At 38.4% G+C, this 9,423-nt stretch overlaps 1 long non-coding RNA gene across 1 annotated transcript; it reads left to right on the top strand.

Annotated features, from left to right (window-relative positions):
• The first annotated feature begins 5,020 nt into the window (after positions 1 to 5,020).
• LOC146450913 (uncharacterized) lies at positions 5,021 to 9,423 on the top strand. Its single transcript, XR_014860189.1, has 4 exons — positions 5,021 to 5,081; positions 5,783 to 5,872; positions 6,447 to 6,514; positions 8,282 to 9,423. It is a non-coding gene; the product is annotated as an uncharacterized LOC146450913 (long non-coding RNA).

Here is a 9,423-nt window from a genome sequence, read left to right as displayed (position 1 = left end):
GGAATAAGAACTGAAAAAGAATGGCCGTTAGATTTCTCTTTGAAGTACATTTGGGAAGCTATTTCTGCAAACTTTCGCTGGCACAAGTTCATTGAATTTAAGAGCCATTTTGTACCCCAGTAACTCCAAAAACCTTTCATGAGGGATTTCTAGTAATCATTATACGTATTTCTTTTCCGGAAAAGGGCCAATTGAACGCACCCTAATTGGTGTAAACTATATGCCTAGTTTTCATATGTCGGGAAAATCCCAGACGATGGGCATTTCACTGTTTCCCGAACGTCCCAGATTTTGCCGAGATATCGGGAAATTGCCAGACGTCTGTCCCAGATTTGAGGTATTGATCGGTGACAGACGCCATTTTAATTTGTTGGGGGAAGTGGGGAACTGGAATGAAGCAATTTAGAGGATTGGTAACGAGCTAAAACTGCCGACGACCCCGACGGTACGCGTCGTGAAAGTAGAAACTCCCCCGATTTTCTTAATTTGTCTGCGACCATCCCAGACGATCGGGAATGTCTACGATTCCAGTTTTCATTAGTCGTGCATTGCTATCAATGAGAGGACGTCTTAGAAAACAAGTAGTTTCTTTCAACAGCTTTCATGGCTTTAGATTGGTTGATTGCGATCCATTTTGGTTATTATTTCTGATTCACAAGGTAGGAGTGCCTTTGTTGCTGCATGCTTGCATGTTTTGCTCGCTCTTCCATCCCTAGAAATAAGAGAATACTTGTAGGCTGTGCTAATTAATTTAGTACATATAATAAATTACCGTGCTACATAATGGCATCTATTGAACAATGTGTAGATTCAGTCGTCTAAATACTGTAGGGTACAGTAGGGTGGATCCACATCCAGAAAGAGGCGGAAAAAATGGTAACAAGAGCGCATGGGAAGAAATGAACCCCATCACCAGAAAGATCACACAAAAATTCGTACGTTTACCAAGTTTGGTTGTTTCATTGCGAAGTAACCAGGATGTGACTTGTCAGAGGTCGCCCAGATTTCATGCAAATGTCTCTAATTCTGAGATGGCGTCCTCAAATTTCCGATGAAAGCCTTCTACGCGGTTGCAAGAACCTCAAACTTGGTAAAGTGACTATTTTCTTGTGCTTCTGATACTCTCCGCTTTGTTTTGTTTTGTGTTTGCTCAAGGTATATCTCCGAGATTTTTGTTGCGTTTCTGTTAACAGCTTTTATGCGATTGATTGGTCACACCCTAGAATTTCATCCTAACAATAAAGTGATTTCAGCATCCATTACAATCCTCTGGGCCCAGTTGTTCAAAGCCCGATTGAACTCATCCTGGATTAACGCAAACTTTGACTCGAGTTTAATTAATAATCAATAAAGATTCTTCCAAAAGATTTTTGGCCCTCAATTTTTACTTAGACCTTTCTTTAACTTTAGCTCGAAATTAGCCTTTAAAACCAATTTTAACGAGCGAGCCAGTGAAAGGCTCGATTAAAATCTAATCGTGGATTAGCGTTAATCGGCTTTCGAACAACCCGGCCCTGGTGATTGATTGATTGATTGATTTGTTTTGTTTTGTTTTTGTTTTCCTAGAATGGTTGGGGGATCTACTGCAGATGTCCAACCGATGTGTATATTAGATTATTAAATTGAAAAAAGGTTGTTAGAAGGCGTGAATTACGTCATTAGACCAGTTTGCGTTGTTGTTTTGCAGTGGACGAGTAAAACGTGCACCAACACAAGTGCACGTGCAAGGGAACGGAAAGCACGTGCATTTTGTCAGTTTGAACATTTTTCATTTTCTAGTGCTTGCAGGTTGCAATTTTAATAAGAATTTTTCCACCGCAAACTAAGTTTCGTTTCAAGTTTGCAATTTTGTCCTTTTCCTGACGTCCTAAACTACAGTTTTCATTTTTTGTCGTCATTTCCACTCAATCGTTGTATTTTTTTACTTGTCTTTTCGAGTCTTTGTAATCTGCATTTCTCATCAAGCAATTTGAATTGCAAATATACTGCTAAAATTGATCTTTAATTCATCTCTCATATTCAGGCACATGGTGCCGTTCGCAAAGTTAGCCTTCGAGTTTCTAAATCCTTGTTTCTGAGCTTTTATGGAGTATTATCTGTATTAATGCACCTCAAGGCGACAGGAACACGCTGGGGGACTACAAAACTGACAGATAAAACGACGCAGAGAGCAAGGCTTTGACGTTCATCAATAGTGGATTAACGAAGATGAAACTTCAAAGAACGTTCCGTTCGGCATTTTAAGACAGGTAAATTATCTACGATTTATTCTCTTTTTATGAGTTAATCTTGAAATGGAAGTCAAGTTTCAAGTATCAAATTAGTTGAATTTTCGTGTTCGGTCATTTGTTTCGCTAAAAGTTGTTTAACTTTGCTTCAATAATTAAAAGCAGATGGCGAGTCACGGGTTTGTTTAAGTTTAAGAAGTTTAAGTTTAAGAAGTGATAGCCAGGCGATTTTAGTTTCTCTCTAACAAAATGATTGCTTGCTTGTTTAGTGTTTTTGTTTTGTCGTTTGAATAATATGTTGAACTCGTTCAGCAATATTCTAATTGTCCATGATGTTACATTTTTGAAACTGTTCAACTTTTGCTAAACACAGGTAGTAACATTAATTAATTGATCAACGTGCAACTGAGTACTGAACCGTTTGCCCTTAGCTTTTGGGTCATAATTAACGTATGGGGAAGTACGAAAATCTTGCCAAATAAACAAGAATTAGGCCCGGCCCCAGTTGTTCAAAGAGTGGTTACTTTATTTATCCTCTCTTGGGAAGTGATTTATCCAAGATGAACAACTGTAGCCTGGTGATTAGGGAGATCTACATTAAAGTTTGCCAGAGGCTCAATCCATTTTAAGTTGGGGGGTTGGGGGGAGGGAGGAACAGAAGGGGGTGGGGAGAGGAGAGCAAATCTGCCCTCGTAGACTTTCTAGATCCAAGTAAAAACTACCCCAAACTTATTTTTGGTATGAACTGTCACTGTTCATTTACAGCTTATTCAATCAACGTTAACGGATTTCAAAGCCTTAAAGGGACAGTGTCACCTGTTGTGGTGTTACTTTGAATGGCCAAAAAACACATTTGTATTGTCGGAATCGTTAAAATGGTGGTTCAGTTTTGTTAACAGCAATCCCACTTCTACATAGAGACTAGCGTTAGTTATCTTTAGCCTCGGATGACCAAGGTTGAAATGGATTGAACCTTGAAAACATTGGCCAACTTTTTCAAGTTCTTCCAGCGTATTTGGAGAAATCGCTAAGAAACTGATTGTTTGTTTCTCCCAGGAGAAATCACTTAATATTTTATTCTCGGTGCTCTAAGAGCAGTTTGATGTTAGCGAAAAGGTACCTTGTCAAATATTCGAGCAGTTTCGACCAAAACACAGAGAAATCTCCGTGACAATGCCCCTTTAAGTTTAAGCAACAAGACCGAAAGGTAGTCTGGGTAGCAGTAAATCGCGTAGTTTGGCTGCAGTTCTACGATTGGCAGTGCCATGGGATGGAAGAAAATAACAAAAAACATTTGCCCTGGTGATTTATTTTCTGCAGGGGTGAGCTATAGCTGAGTTTTGTAAAGTTATTAAGGAATTTCCCCTATCAACTCTCGGTCTTGTCCGGTACACTTTCCCTCAACCTTTATTGAAATAGCCGTATGATATGAAAATGAATGTTACTATGGATGTTACAAGCCATTCTTTGACAGGCAGGGTAATGAACAGTCTAAATCTATTTCATTTGTGGACTATAATTTTATTAACATTGTTTGATTACCCTTTTGGTCAATATTTTGGATTTCCAAGATGGCTGACATTTGTAAATAGCAGGTGGAAATTTATCCCGGTGTCAAAGCACGTGAGATCAAAGAAAGCAATCTCGAAAATCTTATGTCCTCTAAAGTTCGTTGCATAGCTGTGATCTAGTTGGGGGGGGGGGGGGGAGGTTAACAGTGCTGGTGAGAGGGAGGAATCCACCCTACTTCCTCCCCCCTAAGGTCTAAGAAAATCTCATAATAAAAAAAAACCGTTGATAGTCTTTAATCCCACCAATTTTTACCTATATTATGTTTTCATTTAAAAGGATAATCGTTTACAAGAGGTTCTAGAAGTTCAATGGAGCTGGCAGCATACTACCAACCCTGTTTTCTCATTGCGACTCACAAGTTGTTTCGTCAGCACAAATGGTACGTACGCATCCTATTCAGCAATGTCAAATGGCCCTACATTTGAAGGTGATTCATGCAGGATTAAGTTGTGGAGATTTTAAGCAAAGCAAGTGATACCTTACCTTATATTCTATAAGACAATATGTTAGCAAATTCAATGTGTAATCGAAGCTTTTCTGTTGGTATATTTAGTGATTTAAGAGGGTCGTACAGGGGTATCAGTTTGTGATGCGTGATAAGCTGTTTTTATTTTTCGTGAATCGTGAATTTGATAAATTATTCTTCATGTTCCGTGACCTAAAGGTTTAGCGTGCTCCGTGAAAATATATTCGTGATTTCATTACTTCTTTTCCATGTGATTTTCAGTGACGAGGGCAATTTAATGTTTCTTCGGGCCGTCACTACACGTAGTGGTTAGAGTGGTCTGTCAAGAATTATAAAAGTCTGTAATTTGCTATTTGCGTCTTTCTTTTTCTTTTCTCCATTACTTTTCGTGTTTTACTTGCTGATTTTCGTGATTCGGGAAAATGAAATTTTGATATCCTTGATTCGTGATTCGTTGTTTTTTTTGGCCCGTGAACCGTGCCAGAGACCCCCCACTCCCCCCCTGTAGGACCCTTATATAACCAATCTCAGATTCCGGCAAAAATATGTATGGAGTTGCCAAGCCTTAGGATTTTTGTCAAAATATGGTTTGGGATGTTGCTATCCATTCAGCAGTTTCACGAGCTTTCCCAATACAGCACGGTTATATCCATTAAGACGAGAAAAAGAAAATGACTACAGCGGTCATTGTGATCTTTTATGGCAAAAAGAAAAAGTCCTGTCCAACATATTAATCGCACGTGCTTTTAATTTTAGGGCAAACAGTGAATGCAACAGAACGGAGTTTAATCAGAAGCACAATTTAAAGAGCAAAGGTAAGTATTTTTATTCCTTGGCAAGAGTGACAGAATTACTGGGCCATTTAAACAGCAATTAACTATTTAATTTGTAACGTGCCATCAAGCAGGGTAAGATTATCCCTTGTTGGTGCCCGATACCTTGTCTTAACTAAATCTTGTCGTGTACCAAACTATATCTAATAAGGGGGTATTCATCATTTAGTATCATTGCCTGAAAAGACCAGGTGTTTATACCAGTACACTGATGTGGGTTGAATAAGAACATCATTGTTCTGTCTGGTTGATGAACTGAATGAACTGAGAGAGGTTGCCGTGACAGAATTACTAGGCCATTTAAACAGTTATTATTTAATTTGTTCCCTGGCACCAAATAGGGTAAGATTATCGCTTTTTAATGCTTGATACCTTGTACCATCAGAAGCTGACTGAGCCAACTCTGTTTCAGAGGCATTCCCAGGCGACACTACTGATTCATTTAGCAGCATAACCGCTGGGCAATATATACCAATTAAAGTGAAGACAAAACCTCAACTGAGTGGAGTTGCCATAGTCGCCTTTAAATTATCTTATCTAGCGCACAAATTCCACTGACATTGAAAGCTGGCTGAGTGTAAAAAGCTTTCTTAAGCGACCCAGCTGATTCTTTTGACATGCATTACAGCTTGGCAGTTTACACCAGTTAACCTCTGCAGTATATTAATCAGACCTACGTTCAGTTTTAAGGGCAACACTGAGCATGATGGATCGGATTGAAGTTAAAGTGGAGGTTCAACACAAAGCGAAAGGACAAGCATCGATCAAAGAAGGTGAGTTCGCCTTTCTCTTGTTTATTTAGATTGCTTGTTTTAGGGTATTAGAGATGTTAATTGCCGTTTGCGTTTTGGGTATCAAATACCAACGAGGGTCTACCATCTGCTGGTTTAGCTCAAACGATCGAGTCATTGAGTGGAGACGATTTAGGCCAATCAAATCGTGAAATCGAACCATCAACATCCGGGCATACTCCGAGCAGCTGATCGCGTACAGAGCCGGGGGAATGGTGAATTTGAAGCAAGTTTGTGTTTATGGTCTCACTGCCGAAATTCGTGCGTGGGTTTTTTTTTTTAACGTTTTGGGGGTTGAGAAAGTTTCCAAGGACAGGATTTCGCCTTGTAAGCAAACTGATCCGCGCATTAAGCCCTCATGATCACACACCACGTACTGTTTTTGTATAAAGCATTCCGTTCACTTTCTTTAATGGGTTGGGTTGGCATGGAACTCGTCTGCAGCCCTCCAAAACCCATCGCGACCCATCCTACTGCTTTAATCATCCTTAAACATGCTCCCTGCCACTAGAATCTGGACTAGTGCCTCACAATGAGAAATTATTTTCTATGATAGGGCTTCAATGCAAGGAGAGAGATTGACAGGATGGGGAAAAGAAGGAAATTAAGATATCGCTGACGATGGTGAGTTTTGATAAAATCGTGTTTATTATAATATTAATTGAGTTGAGTTGCTGAAGATGGTTTTCGAAGCTCACAGCCCTTGAAAATTCGAAGCGTAGAAATCTTACAGCATTAAGAAAGCTTGCTTGTGATTAAGTATTAAGTAACTCTGAAATAACGCGTCACTCTTTTGACCGGTACAGGACTTGCACACTTTCGTCTCGTGACCTATAACAACGATATTTATTTCTCACGAGTATCGATGCCCAAGGCCAATGGCATCGAATGTTTGAAAATCGATATTCTGACGCGTGCTTTGACCCTGCGCGTTGCACATAACACGGTGTTTCCATACCAGAAAATGTTGCACACAACATTTCGGAAGGAAAATGATGAAGACGTTCCTGTGGTTAAAGAGAACTTCCGCTCTTCCTACAAATTGACCTTAATTGATGGAAATGGTGCCTAAATTTGAAAACTTTAGTGAAAAAATGGAGATAGCATTTTATTGTTCTACAAATTAGATTTATTATCGCGTATTTCGCTTTTAAATTTTCTGCGCGGCGCCAATTTGGTTTCCATGACGTCACACGGTTGCTTCCTGACAAAAGTGCCACCCGTATGACGTAATAAAACCCAAAATGGCGGCACGCAGGAAATTTGTATATGTAATCGCATGAGGTCGAGTAGAGTTAAGGACTAATTTTCACGCGTATTTTCAGAGTTTCCCAAATTCCCGACGAGGGCAACTGCGAAAACTTTGAAAATACAAGTGAAAATTAATCCTTAATTTCACGAGGACTCAATGCGATTACGTATTTCTAACATAGGGCGCAAAATTCTTAAAATCATCGAGGCACTTCGCAAACAGTTAGTCCCGGAGGAAAAGCACTCACCCGAGAGCAAAGCAAACAAACAAATTATTCAATTGTCTCGTAGTGTACAAAACAACAACAACAACAACAACAAAAAAATGAAAATTGATTGTTCTACACATGTAATTAACAACGATGAAACCAAATGTTAAGATTGTTAAATTGTCTAGATTGAGTAGTTTAAATCCCTAAAGTCTCGTCATAAAGTGTCTGACTAGATTTCGATATAATCGACAATGTTAAAATTGAGAGGCTATGCGATACCGTTGCTATGGTAATAATCGTTGCTTGGAAACCGATTAGAAAATTTACTTTAATCATATGTTGAAATGATGATGTAGTATGAAGGAGATCGAAGTTTATCTTCTATGCAAGATGTAATATATCAAACACGAGGAAGAGTGTTTCATCAGATATCCAAACACTGAGAAGTAGGTTGAAAAAACGAGGTGCAGCCGAGTTTTTTTAAACGACTACGAGGTGTTTGGATATCTGAAGAAACACACTTTCGAGTGTTTGATATGGCTTCTCAAATGATCGATAATTCTTGGAGAAATTCAAGGCTAAAGTTGGCAAAATTTTATGGTAATTAGGATCACATATCCAAACCACGGTCACAGTAGTGATTTTCTTTGTTTTCTCTTGATGAATTATTAATGAGTTTGAGAATGTAATTTCAAAACTTCCACCCTAAGTCCAGAAAAAGTGCTGCGAGCCTCCTTAAAGCAACTGTTAAATGCATTCAATTACATACCTGTTGAGCAAAAAGTGAAGGCACTGGTTATCGTTTAATATTTCAGTTCTGAAATTAAAAGATTTTGAACCTTCAATGGTTTACCTTGTAAACTGAACCTATTTAATTAAGGGTGGTAAAAATTAAACTTTCTAATTGCAGATTTTGCTTAATTTTCAGGACACTTTGTAGATGACAAGTCTTGACAACACAAGCATGGGAACAAGAGCAAGTCAAGCACTTTTAGTCAAGGTAGAACATAAGTATTAATTATTTTTCAAAAGACGACTAAGATCAAACTTTATTTCTTCGAAGAAACCTGTGAACACGAAGACGCACTGTGTAAAAGGACCTGAACTATCATTTAATTTTTCACGTAAATTTTCGACACATTTTTGTATTTTTTCTCGCTTTCAAGAAGTTTTACTCTTCGGTAAGCCACATTTCCTGGATTTTGTGACAGTACAGAGAGGAATGTTGTTTTCGACGTTAAGAAACTATTAATTTATAGCTGAGGCATGCATGTTCGGTTTAAGGAGGCTCGCAACAGCTTTTCTGGCATTGGGGTGGATCTTTTCAAATTAATATTTCGGGATGGAAGACTTGCTTCGATTACCGTCATACTAAACCACCTTTTCAACCTGTCAACAAATTTTGTAGGTTTTGGTTGGTTTTTAAAGAATAGCTGTTACCATAGCAACGGTGACACAAAGCACTTTATTTTAAGTAATGTCGATTATTTCGAAATTTAGTCCGACACTTTGCAACGAAATTTTTAGGATTTAAACTACTCAACCTCGACAACTTGTGGGCGAAATTAGAAAAAATCTGTAGGAGCGTTTTCAAGTAAATAAAGAATCATTAGTTATTGCCGGATTTTTTGTTAAAATTGACAGAAAGATAAATTTTGTATCTTCTCATTTCTGTCCAAAGGTCTTTTATCACGCACAGCAAAACATTATAAAAGCATACTCTGAGGTTCGTAGGTGGGTGCAATGTCAAGTTATTTGTGTTTTAAAACGGCTGAAATAAGTCAAAAAGCTTGTAATTTGCATAAATCAAAATATTTCAAAAATGCCCTTACAGATTTACTTTTCAATAGTGAGACTTCAGAATAATAATTTGTTTTGATGTTCGAGCACGTTTTAGGTTTAAGACCCATTTCGGATGTTAGATAAGAAGGCTGAAACTTGGTCAAATTTGATTCAGTCGCTGTTCTCTTTCTCTGAAAATGAGTTTTATTTTGTTTTTCCTGGTCCAATACACTGCCATCCTCGTGCAATTAGTATTTATGTACACCACGCATGTGTCAAGTCACGGGT

This window comes from Pavona decussata, unplaced genomic scaffold (assembly GCF_977016875.1).
Source record: "Pavona decussata unplaced genomic scaffold, jaPavDecu1.1 SCAFFOLD_416, whole genome shotgun sequence".
NCBI classification, from domain to species: domain Eukaryota; kingdom Metazoa; phylum Cnidaria; class Anthozoa; order Scleractinia; family Agariciidae; genus Pavona; species Pavona decussata.
The sequence above is the reverse complement of the archived record's forward strand: the minus strand, read 5'-3'. Positions and strand labels throughout refer to the sequence as shown.